Raw genomic sequence first — 20,309 nt, 5'->3', positions numbered from 1 at the left:
AGTTAATCTAACAGTTATTATGCTTCTGGGTGCAATGAACTAGGAAACCCTATGTGGTGTGTTGAGATAATTCACATGTCTATACACTGAAGTTTTTGCATAGTAAAAAGGATTCATTTCCAAACATGGCAAAATATTATTTCATGTCATTTATATTACTTTCATGTGTTTAACTACAAACTTCTTTCTTTCCATTTACACCATTTCAGAACATAGCAAGACAAGGAACAACAGGCAGACTTATTAAGCAACCCCTATCCTGCTTGTGTCATAATTTTGTTTCTACTCTCCTACCCAGTTTGCTCCAAAGCACGACTGATTAATAATAAGGAAACACCTACCATAAAGATAGTCCTAAATACCCATAAACAAAACTCTGTCCATCTCTAACTTCACCTCTTCTGTTTCATTACTTTTTACTGTTTCATATCAATTAGGCTGATGGGTGAAATATTCATCTCATGGGATTTTTCCTCTTGTCATTACTGTGATGAAGCCTAATGCCTACATAACTCCCCTGCGTCAGTATAATATCACTGTCTCTTCAATTGTTTGATTTTAACTTTGTGAAATAGGAAATCCTTTGTTATGTGCTGAGCTAATGTTCAGATCTTTAGACTGATTTTTGCATACTATCAGGGGTTCTAATCCAAAAGTATGTCAAACTCTTACTGGTCGCTTTTTTTCTATGATTATTTTATATGTAACTGTTGGCTACATATTGACCCACCATTATCCTATTCCTGTCATAAAATATTTACTTTCTATTGGGAACACTTCATTGTAGAAAGCATGGTAGAATAAAGATGATAAAAATAAGATTAACACTCAACAAAGATTGCCAGAAATGTGCCATAGGAATAAATGCTTGACATCTGTCTTCAACATTTGTATGATGCCTTGCACCAAGCAGCAATACTAATATATGATAAATGGCAGTTCACATCTTATGGCACAGTTTTGTAAGTTTTTTGCCTTAGGCCACATCAGCACAGTTAGTTTTGCACAAATGTGCCTAACTGCACTGCACTATAGCAAAACAGACTGAAAGTACTAACATGTGATACATTTACTCTTATTTTAGGTTGCTGGATGTTGTGTACACTGTAAGAGATGTTACACTTGATATAACTGTGATGAAGACTGATGCATACATACTCCCTTTCTTTAACCTGTTGTCAGTATTCCTTACAATGTATAATTTAAACATAATAGCATATGAGTTCCTATATGGTGAGCTGAGATACTTCTTCGGTCTGTACACTGGTATTTTATACTGTCAAAGGTTCAAATCTAAAAGTATGACATTTCATTTGATTACAGGGAAAGTCCAACTGGGTAGGTCCCCATTTTCAGTGGAGGCCCAGGGAGAAAAGCTCCATATTATTAAACATTTTAAGAACAATAATTTTACAATCTTCAAAATTAATGCAAAAACATCTACAGTTTAAATAATTATATCAAATTAGACATAATGTGAAACACTGGTTAAGAATAGATGCAACTTATATGACAAAGATTTAATATTTAGAGAAATTTTAGCCAGTTTAGAGAAATTAGAGGTAAGTTAGTATAACACAAACAGGAATTTCAATGTGAAATTGGAGAAAAAAACAGGGTTATGGCATATGTAGACAGAGAGTCAGGGGGAGAGAAATTGATTTAAGTAAGGAAGTAAGTGAAGAAGGAGGAGTAAGGAGGTTTAAGGTATGAATAGATACTTGTTCATTTTTAGAGATATTGTTTATCCTGGGGTAGAGCAAGAACCGAGACAGAGTTTGACTAGGAAGTCTTTCAGAATGGTTTCAGAGGACTAGGGAAAGAGTATTGACCTGATAGACACAAGTAAGTAGTTTCAGACCTTAGCAACATGGTACAAGTACAGACAATGCCCAGCTGATTTGATAAGATTGTGGACAAACAAGACTCTTTGGTCATTTGATCATAATGACTGACTGGGAACACATTTGTGTAGAATGGTATTCAGTGCTAGACAAACAGATGAATGTTGGATAACTTTATAGATGGTGAGAAGCTATGTATGCATGTTAGATGATGGAGTAGTTCTAACCCATTTAGGCTTTTTACTGCTATGCAGTGGTAGGTTCTGAAAAGGGTATTTGCTGCACATTTATAAACCTTATTATATCATCATTCAAGCTTTGCTTTTTGTGATGCCAAGAGGTTGTACATCATACCATTATGTAATATTTTTCCATATTAGCATTATGCATGTAATTGTGTGATACATCTGTTATTAACCACCACTATCCTTCTTATGTCCTCATTATGGTCTCACTCACCTGCGCCTACTTGATCCATATTGGAAACACTTTATTTTACAGAGAAGTCCCTCTAAAGTGTACAGATTTTCAAAGGATGCCCACCTTTCTGCAGCTTAACCTGTGTTGTGTTCATCACAAAAAAATGTGAATTCTTTCCATATCACTGGGAAATGAAATCATTATGTAATGCCATACATTTGATTTTTCAGACTTTTTGTGGGTCAGAAAATACATTATCCTAGGATATTTGTAAGTTTATAAATCAATATTTAAAATTTTCCCTAATGTTTGGCTTTTATTGCCCATTAGCTTTTCCTTTATATGTACAGAGCCTGACAAAATAATCATGATGGCAACCCTGAGAATAATATACCACAACAATGAGCAGAACTATCCCACAAGCAAATCTTTTTGTATATCTCTATCCCTGTCTCCAAATCTCTCCCTCTTCTCACCCCTTCTGTCTCATCAGTCTTTCTCCTCAACATTTGTACTATACCTGGTGCAAAGCAGCACCTGTGACTTATGGGAGATGGCACCACAGCGTATGGCCTAATCTTGTCAGTTTTTGCCTTCAGATGTGTATTAGTCTAATGCCCTTCACTATACTGTGCTTATCCTTGCTGCATTGTGTAAAGACAGGCTGATAACACTACGGGATCCAGTTATAATTTCTTTAACAAGCTGCAGAGTTGAATGGGCACCATCTGGAATGCATCAGTTGTTAGTGTTATAAAGCTTGCTGCTCACCCGCTTCATTGCTTCATAGTGTTTCCATTGTCCAGTTTTCCACCAGCATTAACATGCTTAGTCCCTCATGTGTTGCATAATCATTCACAAAATGCTGATATCTTCCAAGAAATGACTGCAGGACATTAAGTACAATCAAAGCTTTATGTGTTAACAAGCTTAGCACAACAGATACATTTGGACAATATTGCTGCTATACACATAAATATAAATAATATTACAATGTGGTATAACTTCTATCTTCTAAAATGTATTAATTGTGACACAGTCACATCTGTTATACATGTATTGACTTTATTACTCAATCATGTCAGACAAACACATACAATTGTATAACAACAATTGCAACATGCCTGAAATACTTGGACAGTCATCTGAGGTATGTGTACCTATACCCCTGTATCATCCATATAATGATTAATCTACTGCAAATGTCATGAGGAATGTGTACATTATGACACATGGGTCCTTAAGATAACATATCTCTGTTCTAGATTTCATCAGAATCAGACCTATTTGTATGCCTATACTCCATATTTACTTGAAGATTGGAAAGGAGCACCATACATTACTGCTAATTCCTGTTCTACATTCAACACATTGAGATATAATTACTCATGCTCTAACACTTTGATATCAGCCACTTAGATGACCTTGTCAATTGTGCATTTTATGAAGAGATTTAAAAAAAAGAAGTATTTGTTAGTGGGGTGTATTACTTCTGTATGTGGTAATGGACTGTTGTACTCAAGATACGTGGATTTAACTGTGATGTATCTCTGTATTCTGTCTCCTACAGGCTTTTGAGGGGAGATCTATGCCTGGCATACAGGGCATTGGCAGACCCCACTCTGATGGACCTCCTGCATATCTACAAAACAAACAGTACCAGAATTACCCATTTTAAAGGTTTAAACCTTGCCTGTGATATCAATAGGACCTGCTGGAGAGGTAGGTATGTATCACAGAGACTACCCTGTCTATGGAACAGGCTCCCCATCAATGTGAAGCAGAGTTCCTCCCTAATCCAATTCAAGTGCAACTTGGACAATTGGATGGGAAACCAGAAATTCATCCCTAGTTTGGCACCTATGTCTCTGATGCAAACAGGTAACCTGTAAATGGTTCATCTCCCAGGCCCATGCTTACACTTATCATGGGTATCAGAACTCATCAGAGATTCGGGATGCATGGCTAGGCTTAAAATGGCCCTTGTGGTCATTAGCCTAGTAAACACCTATGAACCTATGTTGACTGAACACTTCTCTGGAATATACTGATAAGGTCATCCTTTCAAATGTGTGCCACCTCACCATAGAAGTCAGATTTTTCTGTGGTACTTGTGGTTAGTGCTAGGTTCTCTAGACTGTGTAACTAGATAGGTAGGTGGTTCAAATCTTACAGTGGTGAACTTGTGTGTGTCTGTGACTCTAGTATCAAGTAAATATGACTTCAGCAACAGTTGTGTAGTGTCCACTTCCACGTAGGTTCATAGATGTGTACTAGGGAAACATTTAAATTAGGAGAAGACTCTCCCAAATGTTATCGCACTTTTATCACAAACATCTTCTCTGCAACACACTTGATAAGGTCATTTTTTCAAAAGTACACTTTCTGACTGTGGAAGTCAGACTTTTACTGTGGTGCATGCATTTAGTAGTGTGCTCTCTAGATTGTGTAACCTAAATAGGTTAGAGGTGCAAGTCTAACAATGCTCAGCTCATGTGTGCAGCTTTAGTGCCAGGTACATATGGCGTTATCAACAGATGTGTTGCATCCATCTCCACTGAGAAGAAGCATTTAAACTGGAAGATGACTCCCCCATTAATTTATCCCATTTTTAACCGAAACATCTTCTCTGCAACAGACTGATGTGGTAATCCATTCAAAAGTGCACTTTCTCACTGTAGAATTCAAACTTCTCCTGTGGTATATGGGGTCAATACTGTGTTTTCTAGATAGGATGTGGTTTGAATCCTTCAGTGATTGAATAGTATGAGTGTGTGTATGTGACTGTACTGTCTTGTACAATTGTCTCTATCACAGTGTCCTTTATATATACTTCAACTATGGAAGACGTATTTACACTGGAAGAGGCTTTCATATCAATTTCTATCATTCCCAGGAAAAATAAAGGCTTTGCAACACGCTAATAAGGTAATGCTTTCAAAATTGCACTGTCTCACATCTGTAATCTGATTTTTCCTGTGGCACTGTCTGTTGATACTTTGCTGTCTAGAATATGTAACTAGATTGGTGGTATGCATCCAGCAGTGAGTGACTACTATGATTATATGTTTCTCACTTGTGCTGTTGGGAAAAGGCTTTGACTACATATATCATGTGTAGCTGTACAGTGTTATAGAGCTCTTCCACCATTTTCTTTCCTTTTTACCAGACAAATCACCTTAATAAACAATGGTGATGGCATCCATTTAAATGTACACTGATGTTCTGTAGCTTGTGATCTTAGTTATGTAGTCAGTTCAAAACCAGGCATTACTTCTTTGACTCAGTGGTGTCATTATGAGTATTAAGGTACATGTATTTAACAATGTTGTCACCCATATCTGATATGTACTTGTCTAGCTGAGGATTTCTCTTTCTGTCCAGTTTTTCACAGACAAATGCTTTAACATGAAGGATGCAATTTGTTGAAATATGCCTTCTCTAAATCTAGTAATAAGCCTTCTCCACTGGTGTGAGAAAATTATTTAATGTTCTGTAGCATGTTGCTTTAGTAAGTCATGAATTTGTATTTGTGGTGATCTGCACATTGTGCATGACTGTGATTTTACTGTCAGAGTGATGACTGCATTATGCATCACATGTGTTTAGGTATACCTAGTATCAGGTAATACTTTGTATCAATGAGACAGATCACAACAAACAACTAAATGACAGGCACACATTGGCCTTGCAGCACAACAATGATGTAATGCCTTCTGATACACATCTCACAATTGCATTAGGACTTCTTGTGTGGTGCATTCAGTGTACACATTATCATGTAGCTTATGATGTCACATAAGTAGATGTTTGAACCCCCCAGTGAGTGGCTATAATCATTGTATATCAGTATATTACTATGCATGAATGCCATCCACCAGGGTTGTAATGTATATGATTACAGTGAGAGAGGCCTCTACTGTCCCTTTTGCCTCAAACAACTGGCTTGCAACACAATGATGTGATGACATGACTTCACATAGATGGTGTTTACCAGATGCATTAAGACTTCCACTGTGGCATGTGTTGATAATAAGTATTTATTAGCTTGTGGACCGACATAGGTGGCTGTTCAGTTCCAGCAAAGAGCACCATTATGTGACTGTAGTGAAGTGATGCAAACACTATTAAATCCACTTGCAAACACCCTTCAGCACATTGGATATTTCATGGCACTCGAATGTTTGTTCTGAAATTCAGTGGTGTGAGTGCTGCTGTGGCGCATGCACTTGATACTGACTTATGTAACACATCTACACAGATAGACTGTGGTTTGAATCTGCGACCATGTGTACAAAACAATGTGGATGTAAAAGAGTTGGCCACACAACAGTGGTATTAGACTATTCACAGTTATGTGAACATTAACATAGCTACTTCCTTTTCAACAGAACAGTCTGAGATTTTTTTATTGGGTAAATTAACATAAAAAGTTATTTCTTACTTCACACCTTGATGTGTGCTATTTGTGACAAACCCCATTGCTGTCTCCTGTAGCAGACACAGTTAATGCATAGCTCTGTAGAGTGTGTACTATGCTTGTTCTTGGTTTAAATCTGGTAACATTTCTCTATCAAACAAGAATGGTTTAGGCAAAGAAAGTAGTCATGGCATAGTCAGAGGGCCACATTTTACGGTCTTACACATCATGTTAGGGGATCCATACCCATTACAATATAAGACTGATGTAATCACTTCAAGTGTGTTCTTCATGACACAACCAATATGCCTCTTTCTGTACCATCAATGATTGATGCACAGTTTTTTTAAGATCTGCCTTGGCATGGGTTTGAGTCTGGTAAGATGCAAATGATGAGTATGTCATTGATTGTTCACAGACATTACTTATTTTCAAAATAATAATGCTCTGTATTGCATGCCGTCATACAGAAATGTATGTATTACTGTCATTGTCTTGCTCGCACTCCAGGGCTTTATAGGACATGTGGGTTTATATAATATGTCTTAATGTGTGGAATGATGCAAAATCATCATAAAGTTTGAGTGTACCTGTTTTCTGAGTCTTGTGTGTGTGTGCGTGTGTGTGTGTGTGTGTGTGTGTGTGTGTGTGTGTGTGTTTGTTTTTTGATGTTATGGTAGTCTTTGCTGAAATGCCTTGTGAGCATGCCCAGTATAGTGATATGGTAGACATGAGCCATTTAGCTAAGAGCCTTTAAAGTAATGACTGTCATAATAGTTGTCATTTGTTGTTCTTTGTCAAGAATTAATTGAATTAACATTTGTAATGTTGACTTTGCCAATTTCCACGCAATGGAATTAGTGAGGTATGGGTGGCAGGTACAAAATTTGTCACAGGCCAATGTATATTTGGTGTATATGTAATCTATATCTGCAACAGGACACTTCATAATACACATTAATGCTTCATGTGGGTGTGTTGAATGTTAGTGTAGTGTCATACAGGTCTAACCATTGTTTTTAACAAGGCTCACTTCAGGACTATATATAATTTAAAATATATTGCATTCATATCTGTCCTTAAATACACTTATTCAAGTCAGCATGTCTGGTGTGGCACTTATACCAGGAAGGATGTATGTCATATCCCATTGATTACAGTAACACAAGTACATAATAGTCACAACAAATTCTAGGCTGACATTTTCAATATGTGTCCATTTGCTGATGTATCACCGGCATAATGCTAGCATGAACTTTTATTTTGCCTATGTCTTTTGTAGGCTACCTTTTCATTTGTGATATACACAAAACTACATCCCATGGCAATTGATATACATTATGACATTTAGAAACACAACCCTTTGTCAGAAGACTGACTACACTTGACTTATACCTTGATTTATGGGCATGTTTGCATATAATACATTAGCATGACTAGTTTTGCACATACAAATCATACTAATGTTTTACACATATGTTTGTCAAAATTGTTATAGTTAGACAATTGGCAATTTGTATATCAGATCATTACTATATTTATATTGTGGGCAATGTAACACATATGTGTTATGTGACAGGTTCTTCTGTTTTTAGCTTCATACATACACAGCATGCATTAACAGTCACTAACTGTGCAACATTCACAGCATGTAGGTTGCTTAAAAATGCATTTTTTTCATAACCTAATGCCATTATTGACATGACTGCACAGGTGTCCATGATTCCTCTCAATATTTCCATATTGTCATAGGTATGTACACTCCCTTAACAACTGTCAGTATTGTTTTCTTCATACATATAAGGCAATAACAGGCTTACAATTATTCAACATGTATGTGTGTTCTGACATCATTTATGTGTATGTAATTTTTACCCTTGATCACTCCTACAGTGTACATTGCAATGGTAGAGTACTTCCATACACATGTGTGTAGCTAGGCAGTCTCAATATAATTACGTGAGTAACACAAATATTGCTGAGCATGCTACAAAACATATATAGTAGCAATCATACATTTAGCTTTTATGACTGTAACTATACTAACGTTTATCATTTACATTAATATACAACACGTACTTGGTTAATACATGTTTAAATGTATAATACTCCCTTTCTATGGTTATGAGTGACAACAAATGTTAAAGAAATGTCCCTTTCTAATATGCATGAGACAGCAGCTGTAGGGTTAATTTATTTTTGTATATACATGATGAAAGGGAGAAGACAGCAATAGACAGTTCAAACAGACGACTTTTTGTACACACATCTGATTGATGTACAATAACTGTAGTATGTGCAAATATCCACTAATGTATCTACTGTCCTTGATAACTAATATCTCACCACATGATTTTATTAACATTTATTGCATGTATCCCCCTTTGTTACGCTGTGTTTTGTGTCCCTCTCACATCCTTTGTCAGCATCTCCTTTTTTATTTATGTATGTGGGTCAATAAAGTGAATAGAATTGCTTTGTATTAAATCTCTTTGTGCACTACTCACATTTATTTATCTGGATACAACTTCCCTGTTTAGCTTCCTCTGCATCTTACTGCTTCCCTTGCCCTGTATTATGCTGTTCTTGCGTACTTGCTCACCAGGTTTGCCTGCAGGCAACAACGTTTGTTTATATTTGTGTGTTTGAGTCTCCATTCATGTCTTTGTAACTGCTAATACTTGTGTTGGCCATAAATAGGTGCTGATATATGTGTTGGCTGAGTTAGCAGCTTGCATATTCAATGAGCACTTCTGCTAATTGCTCTAATATGCTCAAATCATGTAGGCTTAACACAAAGTGTGCACAATTGTTAATGAATCCTCCATGTGTCTGGACAGCATTGGAGATTAGTGCAATGCGAAAGATCAATCTGCCTGCACATGAAAGTAAGATTACATATGTTCTCAAAATTAGAATTGTATGCAATTTCACTGATACATATTGTGATTTCCCATGTACCTGAGTGGAAAGCTATGTGATTGCCTTTAGATCTAATCTGCAGGAAAGAGCATTGCTAAAAGGAAGGAGCGAAGGTAGGAAATATTTTATGAATTATGTTTGTCATGTAAAAAGACAGACTATTTTGGTAGAGAATATATATATCACCTGGGGACAAAGATGTCAAGACCAGAGGAACACGAAACAAATTCCTTTTCTCCTCTGATAGATATAATTGCATCTTAGAAGGTAGGTAATATAGCAGATCAGCATATGTATGTATTTATAAAAAAAGAAAGTTTCTTGATTGTTAGCAATTACCTATCAAATGTTCCCCACGTAGACAGCCAAATCCCACAATGTTCCCCACGTAGACAACCAAATCCCACAAACCTACTAGGAAAGCATAATCCTTTCTTCTGTGATAAGCAATCATGAGGGAGTGAGCCTGTTAAGTCATTAGGCCCTGCTGATCTAATTAAACATATTCCCTTTTCTAGAAGTCTGGAAGCTTGTTCTGCGATTTCCAATGGTTGCATCCTGAGCATTTTGACAACATTAAATTATATCTTAACAATTCAAACAAATGTTCTTATATATCTAGAACCATACTGAGGAAATGTAAATGATAAACAGTTCAGCAAAATGTAATCTTTACATTATTAATGATAACATTCATTAAATTACATGTAAGTCAGAATAAGCACTGCAGATATTAATTTTATTAATGATTTGTAAACAATGTTCAATACCTTAGTAACCACTCAAGCCACGCACATACTGTCAGCTATATTTTTTGCATCCAGGTATGAAATTTTACATTTGGTTAAGCAGTTTTGTCTGTGTTGCTTGATTGATGAGATATTTAGAGAACTATGAAAACTGTAAATGATGACAGAGTACATATATAGTACATGAATAACATTTGATATATAACATTTGATATATCCTTAGTTGTTCTAGACAGAGTGGTCAAGTATCAGTGCAGTTGTGCACCCATCATGTCTTCTTTAAAAATTAAATATCTTAGTAGTTTGTATGTTGGCATTGTTTTGCATTAATTAATGTAAATTTGAATAGGCAATATTAGATGCCTAAAGGCATTAGTAGGCTGATCCTACTGAACCATCTGGAAGTGGCACTATACCTTAATGAGTTGAAACACTCATTTAAAATCTGGAAAGATCTACAAGATGCAGCTCCCTAGACCTTTCTTTACCCAATGCATAAAAGATGGACTTCCCTCCAATGAACAAGGTTCGATAGAGAAATGAGTTGGATAAAGATTAAAATTTTGACTCTGTAAGGATTGACAAGTGCACCTAAGCATGATGTACAGGCTAAAGTTTTAACTTAATAATGAGAGGCCTTGCAACCTTCATGCAAGGATATTACAGGACAGTCAATAAAAACTTTTACCTTGACAAGATGGGACAACAGGTAGGGCAACTCACTATGGTCAGAGGCTTTCTCCATATCAGGAGAATGAGCTAGAAAACCGATTAAGCAGAAAATGAATTTCAGGAAACTTCCATACCACAGAATACTTACAGTCTCACAACACAAATGCCTTCAGCTTACTTGCTAACAAATATGATACATATATGAACAACCTCATCACCCTTCTTGTATTGAAGATGAATGTGACATATTTCTAAAACTAGGGCAAAATAAGGCGCAAACATAATTTTAAGAATTGCTGCCCATTCACTTAAAAGTTTACAAAAAGAGTAGTATATCTAGGCTAGTTCATTCTAGGAACAACAATAATTTTTATCAGCACTAACTTATACTGAAGTGGTAAAGGAGATATCAACCAAATGTTGGTAATATGTCCATCTGAGATGTAAGATCACCTTAGTTATAATGATCTACAAAATCAGCAAATCATATATCTATATCTGTAGCTATATCTATATCTAATCTATGCGTCTATCTATATATGTATATATATATATATATATATGCATATAAATATAGATATAGGTAGATAGATAACCTTTAAAGTATACCCAAAAATGCTCGATGCTGACTTGATCCAACCAAAAGAAGACAATCCAATACTTTCAAACAAAAAACCTTCCGGATGGATGCTGCTGTATTTTAAAATGCTTTATTAAAACCAAGTAAAATCCAAAGAACAGTGGATACAAAATGTTAGCGCTTTCGGGTGTTACCCTTCATCAGACAGAGACACAAACAATATTGAGCACAATTTAAAATAAGTATGGTCCAATCAAAAGCTAATAAAAAACCCGCCTATTCTTCAGGGCGGGTTTCATAGGTATGACATCATTAAGACCAGGCCACCTATGGGCCATGAGCTCTATAATCCACCTTGACTCTATAAGCTCAGTGAGTTGTTTAATGTCCCCCCCCCACTTTTGTTAAGTTTGACATTCACTATAGCCCTAAAGCTAAAATTATGTGTTGGAAACTCATACACATGCCTACACAAGGCATTATGTATATCACCATTTCTTATGGCTAATAGGTGTTGTAGAAACATGGGCAAGACTTACATTCAGCCAAATAAACGATGTCTTTAGTCCTGCATGTTGCCCTGGCTTTTAGTTGAAAATTTCTACCTGTAACGTGATGCACAAAGGTTGTACTCCTATTAATATAGGGACATGCCTTGCACAAACCACATGATGTACTGCCAGTTTGTTGAACATGTTTTCTATCCTGTATGGTGTGTTCTCCACAGAGAATGTCCTTTAGATTTTTATTCTTTCTGCATCCAAACATGGGGTGGGGACCTACTACATTCCTAACCTTATCGTCGCTGATTAAAATATTCCAATTTTTCTTTATAATATCGGTGATGTCCTTGATGTTGCTACTGTATGTGAACATCAATTTAAGATTCCGCTCATCCTTTTTGTCATTCAAAAACTCCCTTCTTGATGAAACTTGGGAATGTAGCCATGGTTTATATCTGTGTCCCCTCTTAGCTTTGCTGTTCAAAATGGTCTTATCGACCATATCACCCTGATAACCCCTATCTTGTAAAAAACCTTTTAATCTGTGGGTTTCCCCTTCAAAACTTGATTCCTCAGTACAAATCCTGGAGATCCTGCTTACCTGTCCTTGTATTATACTAGGAAAGGTATAGCGTGGATGCATACTATCATAAGATAGGAGCGTGTTTTTCCAGCATTCCTTTCTATGTAAGCCAGTGGTAAATCCAAGGTTAGTTTGCACTATTGAAATATCCAGGAAGTCTATATGGGTATAAGATACCTCCTTAGTAAACCTGAAAAAATGGGTGGTAGAATGTAAATAATCTATGAAATTGTCCAGAGAGGATACCTCCCCCTTCCACAAAATAAAAACATCATCCACAAAGCGTTTGTATAGTCTGATGTAAGACCACCAAACAGGATGATTATAAATAAATTGGTTCTCCCAATGAGAAAGCACGATATTTGCATAGGTGTTAGCACAGGGTGTGCCCATGGCTACACCCTGTGCTTGCCTGTATAGTTGTTCGGGACCTAAAAAGACATTGTTGTCCAATACCAAACTTAACATGGTTGTTATCAATTTAATTTTACTTTGCTCAAAATCTCGTATCTTCAGAAGTTCTCCAATAGCTGTGACGCCATATTCTTTGTTGATAACAGTAAATAGGCTTTCTACATCAAGGGTCACCATAAGGTATGGGTCATCATTGGGTCCCTTCTGTACCTCACCTAGTGCTCTCAGAAAACCCCCCGTGTCAGATAAAATATTTTCTGTATTGTCTACCACAGGCCGAAGTGTAGTTTCAAGCCATATTGAAATATTTTCTGTCACCCATTTCCTCCCAGAAACAATGGGCCTTATAGGCGGATCTTCCAGAGATTTATGAACTTTAGGTAGACCCTTAAAAATGGGGGTTACTACTCCTTCTATTTTGAGGAAATTATATAATTCCTCACTGATGGCTTTATTCTGTAATAGTTGTTTCAAACAAGCATACACCTTATCAACAAGTAACTTTACATTAAGTGGATTCATTGGGATATAGGTCTCCAAATCAGATAATAAAAGGCTCAATTTATTGTGGTAAAAGCTGGTATCCATTACCACAATAGCCCCCCCTTTGTCTGCCATCTTTATTGTTATCCTATGATTATTGCTTAAATCATATAAGGCTTGCTTTTGTACAGGGTTTAAGTTATAATATCTTTGTGTAAAGCCCCTTTGAAAATATTCCAATAAATCATTCTCACATGCCTTGATGAAAAGATTCATTGATGCAGTAAATGTAGGAACAAAACTGCTCGGTTGTCTCAACACTTCCCTGTTTGTATTATTACTACCAAACATATTACGTAAAGCAGCTGTTCTGCAATACATCATAAGGTCCATAATCACTTCGTGATATACACTTTCTCTGCTCGGAACAAATGATAGTCCCTTGTTTAGAACATATAATTCATGTGGACTCAAAGTGTAACAAGATATATTATGTACAATATTATTACCAGAAGTAGTCAGTCCAGAACTCTCTTTTTGTTCTGCGAGTCTCTGCTCTCGCTCAAGGAGCGCTTCCATGCTCCCTTCTTTCTGACTGGAACTGGTAAGTTGTTCAAAAAATGTTGTTCCGATAATGGTTCCTTGGGACGAGCCCCCAGTCGTGAGTCATCATCCACTTCGATTCCCCATCGACCAGTCTTATTATCCAAATTTATTACTGCTTGAGTATTAGCTTCTTCTAAAGTCAAACAGTGTTCTGCAACATTTTCCTTCACCATATTGTCACCATTCACTGCCAATTCTCCCATCAAAGCACCCGCTGGTTGAGGTGCTTCAATACTATGAACAGTCTCGGTGTCTCCAGTGACATCATCTTCTATCGACGAGCTCCCTCGTGGACAGGTAGTCTGCTGGTGTAGTGGAGCAATGTTTCCGGACAACGTAGCCCTCTCTGATCTCTCAGAGTTTCTCGCTACTGTGGAAAATGTCTGAACCACATGGCGTGAGTAAGTCGAGGGTCTAGTGTTATTGTTATCTCTTTCTGAACACTCTGGTCTAGGTTTCGCCCACACAAAAATGTTCCCTCTGGAGAAATCTTCGTGGTCTCTCCTTAATTTGTTCATTTTAGTCAACTTCAATTTGTTCTCATTTTCCATTAGTGAATGGTAAGTATCATCCAACCGTTGTGTGTGGGTTGCCCCTACAAAGTCATTCTGTAGTTGATATTGTAACTTGTAACCTTTAAAGTAGACACGTATCTTAAAATACAGATGAAAGGACAAAACTAATGGACAGAACCACTGTTTTAAGAGAATTATATCCAGCTGATACAAAGGCCTGCAAATGTGGTCATATATTGAAAAGGATGTTGAGAGGATTAGTAATTAAAAAAGAACAGATATTCCACAAACAGTAAGACTGCTGTTACTAGGAAAACCATTCACCCGATAACAGATTTATGGTTCTCAAAAGATGAAATTCTATTTTAATGAGATGAAATGCAGGAATTATTCCCATGATTTTGGAGTGTAATTTTTGGCTACTACCAAGATTTGAGTATAATTTCATAGTGCACGCATACACACACGCATACACACACGCGCACACACACATATATATATGTATGTGTGTGTATATATGTATATATATATATATATATATATATATATATATATATAAATGTATATATATATATATATATATATATATATATATATATATATATATATATATATATATATACAAATTTAGAATAGATTCTGCGAACAGTACACTCAGTAAAACAGCTTGATACCATTGTAAGTAGTAAATATGAGAAGAGACATGGGCTGTAGTGAAGTATTGTAGCCTATTTTGGCCCATAATTCTTTGTTGTGGATTCCAAACTCAGGGCAAATATGATGATTGACAGTGATCAGCCTTATATTGCTTGTTGTTAAAAGTCAAAGAAACGGTAAATATTTGGGCCAAATTTTTATCACAGAAGCTGGTGAAGCATATAGTTTCATCAACATGGCAGTAAGCATGGCAAAAGGTCAAACAGCTCCAGCACTTAAAAATGGCAGCTAGAACAGGATATTGAAGCTATGCACTATTTATGACTTCATTCTGTAGTCCACGGTTCAATTCCCACAGCCTTCATTTGTCTACTATTTCATTCTGATTGGGTTGCCACCTTTTCAAATGGCCAAAGTGGGACATTTTCAGGACACACATCAGATTTTACAGGCCGACACATACCCGCAGTCAGTACAAATAATAGAACTTTAGTTTTTTGCCTAAATAATAGCTTATTCTTGTAGCAGTTTAGTTGCTTATTCTGTTTCTTGCAACGTTTAGGTATTTTAGATACAGAAATAACTATTTTATGCAACTATTACATAAAATATGGGACATAATTATGTCCCACAATCTCAGGACATTTGCCATTTTTAATATTTTTTGTCAGGGCACAACTGCCCAAAGAGGGACTGTCCCTCACAAAGTGGGACAGGTGGTAACACTATTCTGAGCAAGTCATATAAGCAGATAGTATTCCTAAGCTGAGTCTGAAAATTTGCATGCAAACCAGTGCTTATCCTAGTGAACAAATACAAATAAATAAGCAATGAATAAGTGAGGTAGGACCACCCAGTATGATGAAATAAAATGAAGAAAAAATTAGTCAAAGAAATTCAGTAAAGCTAATACAAACCGTTTTACCATGTGTGCATCACACTGTGATGTGTACACTGGCATGAACAATTTTCGATTCAGTAAACCACATGTAGTGGATGCAAACACATGCAAACAAAGAAACTTCCGTGGAATGCAAATTTTGGCTTCAGTAGCTGAATTTCATGTAAATTAGCCAGTTGAAGCAATCCAACAAGACATAATGCATCTGAAAGAAGGGGCTATAAAAGTCTACAAATATGGACATAATTCCCCTGAAAAGGTATGATCACATACATAAATGTATAAAACATACAATGTGGATGTCAGAAACAGTAGGGACTATGTGAAATTGATATTTTTTTAAATAATTTCAACATGTTTGCTCTATGCGCTGCATTGTCCAAACATGCTTAAAATAAAAAATTAAAAAAAAAAAATTGTAAAATAACACTGATAATGTACTTCAGACAAATGTACTGTAAGACCTTGCACTGGATCTGTACAATGGTGCATTCATGCTGTTATCCAGCTTACATGGCTATAAACCATGTAGTTTCCAGGCTGTCAGAATAAACATTATTCAAATGAGGGCTAAATGCCCTGGATTTGTTGAATTGCTAAATGGAGCAACCATGTCCACATATCCACTTTGTGTAGATTCCTACATAGTGTTTATATTCCCCCAGGATGTGGATGATATCGGGGGGTGTGCCATGTTACTTTTAGGATATTTCATGCTCAGTGCACATATTTGTGCAGCACGTCACTTGCTGCAATGGTTTGGGTGTAGCTTAGTGTGTTCACTTGACCAGACCACCCATGTCACAGTCATGACATAGCCAGCTATTAATGAAAACTGGATATATTCAATTAATAATATATAGTTTTGTATAAGATATGCTGCACAATGCTGCACATAAATCCCACATGGTAGACCTACACCACAACTGTATAAAGTATGCATACAGCCTACATTCTGATTTTTCATTACTACTGTGAACCATTGGAGTAGAGACTTGAAAATTTTAACTCAGATAATGCTAGGGCCTGCTGCAGCTATTCTACATCTGTATGTCTTAGATGCTGAAGTCAATGCTGCTGCTGGTGCAGCTAACAATAGGCCTAGGCAGAGGAGGAGAAGAGTGTTCAGCCTAGGGTAACCTTTCAGGAGCTACATGAGTTGGAGATTGTAGACTGCTACAGGGTGGACAGAGACATATTACAAGAACTCAATGATCTCTGCTGCCCTCAACTCAGAGCCAAAGCTAACAGAGAGGAACCCATCCCAGTGAAAGTTAAGGTATGTGTAGCCTTAGGATGCTATCTGCAGGTACTTTTCAAAGACCAACTGGGGATACGATGGGGGTATCACAGGCATCTGAATCCAGGATACTCCACCAATACCTGGATACTGGGCTCCAACATGCCAGAGAGCACATATCTTTTCCCCTTTCCCCTGAGTTGAGGACCAACAATATGCAACATTTCTACCATGTAGCACACTACCCTGAAGTACTGGGTGCCATAGACTGCACTCATGTACACATCAAGGCACCACCTGGTGAGCAGGGTAGAATCTACATTAACTGCAAGGGATACCACTCCATCAACTGCCAAGTTGTGTGATGGTGTTCAGTGATCTCATCCTGAGATATCCAGATATTTTGCATGTGAAGTAGTAGTAAGCAGTGTTTTACAAACTGTGACTCTGTATGTGCTGTGTTTGGTATACTAGTATTTACCTCTTTCACATATTAATTACACATGTGCGCACTGCTCCGCATATCTAAGACCTATTTAAAATTACTTAGCCAATTTGCGTGAAGTGCAGCAGTGCAGAAACAGGTTCAGATGTCACACGATGTAACACTCATAGCTAGGTTTGGGCTGGAGGTAGTTTATGGAACAGTAAGTCTGTGATGTAAGCAATGTGCCTCCCATTTGCACACTGCTTAGCAATGACAAGCAATCCAAAAATGTCTCTGTGCTTACTCATACACTTAGTTAAGCAGAGCACAAATCTGTTGCTCTTTGCACAATTTATTTTAAAACATTATATACATCTCTCTCTCTCTCTCACTATATATATATATATATATATATATATATATATATATATATATATATATACACATCTCTGCCTCTCCCTATATATAGATACACATACATATCATACATACTAAAACATCTATGTGTATATATATATATATATATATATATATATATATATATATATATATATATATGGGTCTACTTTTCTTTGTTGACATTTCATTATTTCAAAAAAAAAAAAGTAGAGGCCCAAATGAAAGTGCACTTTCGTGAATACCGGTTCAACGAACCAGAAAGAAATACAAAACAGTAAACACTGCACCACTGAAGTACACTAGGTGGGGAAAAGGGAATATACCTGTTTCCACACTGTAGTGCGATCTCAGAGTTAATATATTTAAGGAGCAGGAGTGTGGGGGGAGCAGCAAAAATGTCTTTTACGTGTTTTTTTTTTTTTTTTTTTTTTTTTTTAACAGTTCGTTGTTCTTTTGTTTAAGTGCACTTTCACATAAGTGGGTCTCTACTGTTCATTTTCAAAATAATGAAATTTTGAAAAAGAAAAGTAGATCCATATATATATATATATATATATATATATATATATATATATATATATATAGTTTTTACACAGACACACGCACACACACACACACATATATATATATATATATATATATATATATATATATATGTATATATATATATATATATATATATATATATATATATATATATATATATATATGTGTGTATGTCTGTATTGTCCTACATACCCAGATCATGGTGACTAAAGCTGCACAACAACATATATAATGTTGGACAAAAGACCAAAAGCAAGGGCTTAACATTAGATAATGTTCTTACAAACATGTAGAACTGCATAAAATGACATGTGTTGAATTTGGAGGACTACTGGGACATCTGAAATTCAGATTTCTTGCAGCCTTCTCTCATGTCATGTGGAAATGATAGATTTGGCAGCAAACCACAATTTAGTGTGAAACACACACAAATATGAGTCAAACCAGTGTAATTGCTGCATCTGGACAGTGGTGAGTCATACCACATCTCCCTAAGACAACATGTGGAAACCTTGAAAATGTATGGCACAGTATATGAATATATACATTTGTGAAGCCATATGTTACTATCTATGGCACCAACGACACCCACATTCACTACAGCCTCCTTTGTCTTCCGGATTTCACCACACATACATTAACAACTGCACAAGTTGTGTAATGTATTATGTTGTGTGCTCACTCACTTACAAAATGAGTACTGTTGTCACATAGCTAGGCTACAAAACAGTTTCTGACTGCTAGGCTACTAGCTGCAGATGACAGTAAGAAGCCAAGTGACTCTGCAGGCCTCCCAAGCTGTTCAATACAGGGCTTGTTTATGGCCCGTAGGATTAGCTCACCTGTAGTCATTTACAAAGCAGACGTGAGCTGCGGTGTATGCATTAAGTACTGTGATCATTGGCTTGCACTTTTTGGCCCTTGCATTTGATGCAGACCTCCAAACTCTTGCCTTCCTCAAGGCCTGCTGATGTTATCTATAAGATTACTTAAAGCCAAGTTAATGGCAGACTTGAGTTGTGACACATCCATTAAGTACTATGTTATGTAGCCTGTAAAACTAGATAGGTAGACATTCTAATTTCACTCCCACTCACTTTGTGTGGAAGTGTGTGTGTGTTTGTGTGTGTGTGTGTGTGTGTGTGTGTGTGTGTGTGTGTGTGTGTGTGTGTGTATGTGTATGCATCTCCCTACAGGTTTTGTACTGTTTTGGGCCTTACAGGTGGTGCAGGCCTCCAAACCCTTGTCCTCCACAAGACTTGCTGATGTCATCTACCATAAGATTACCTAAAGACAAGTTAATCTCAGACTTGAGCAGTGGTGTGTGTGATAGATTGTGCATTCTGTATTCTCTAAACTTAGATAGGTAAGGATTCTCTTCTCACTGCAGCCAACTTCATGTGTGTGTGTGCTATGCAGTGTTCTGTA

This window comes from Protopterus annectens, chromosome 2.part0 (genome assembly GCF_019279795.1).
Source record: "Protopterus annectens isolate FY-2018-M chromosome 2.part0, PAN1.0, whole genome shotgun sequence".
NCBI classification, from domain to species: Eukaryota; Metazoa; Chordata; order Ceratodontiformes; family Protopteridae; genus Protopterus; species Protopterus annectens.
The sequence above is the reverse complement of the archived record's forward strand: the minus strand, read 5'-3'. Positions refer to the sequence as shown.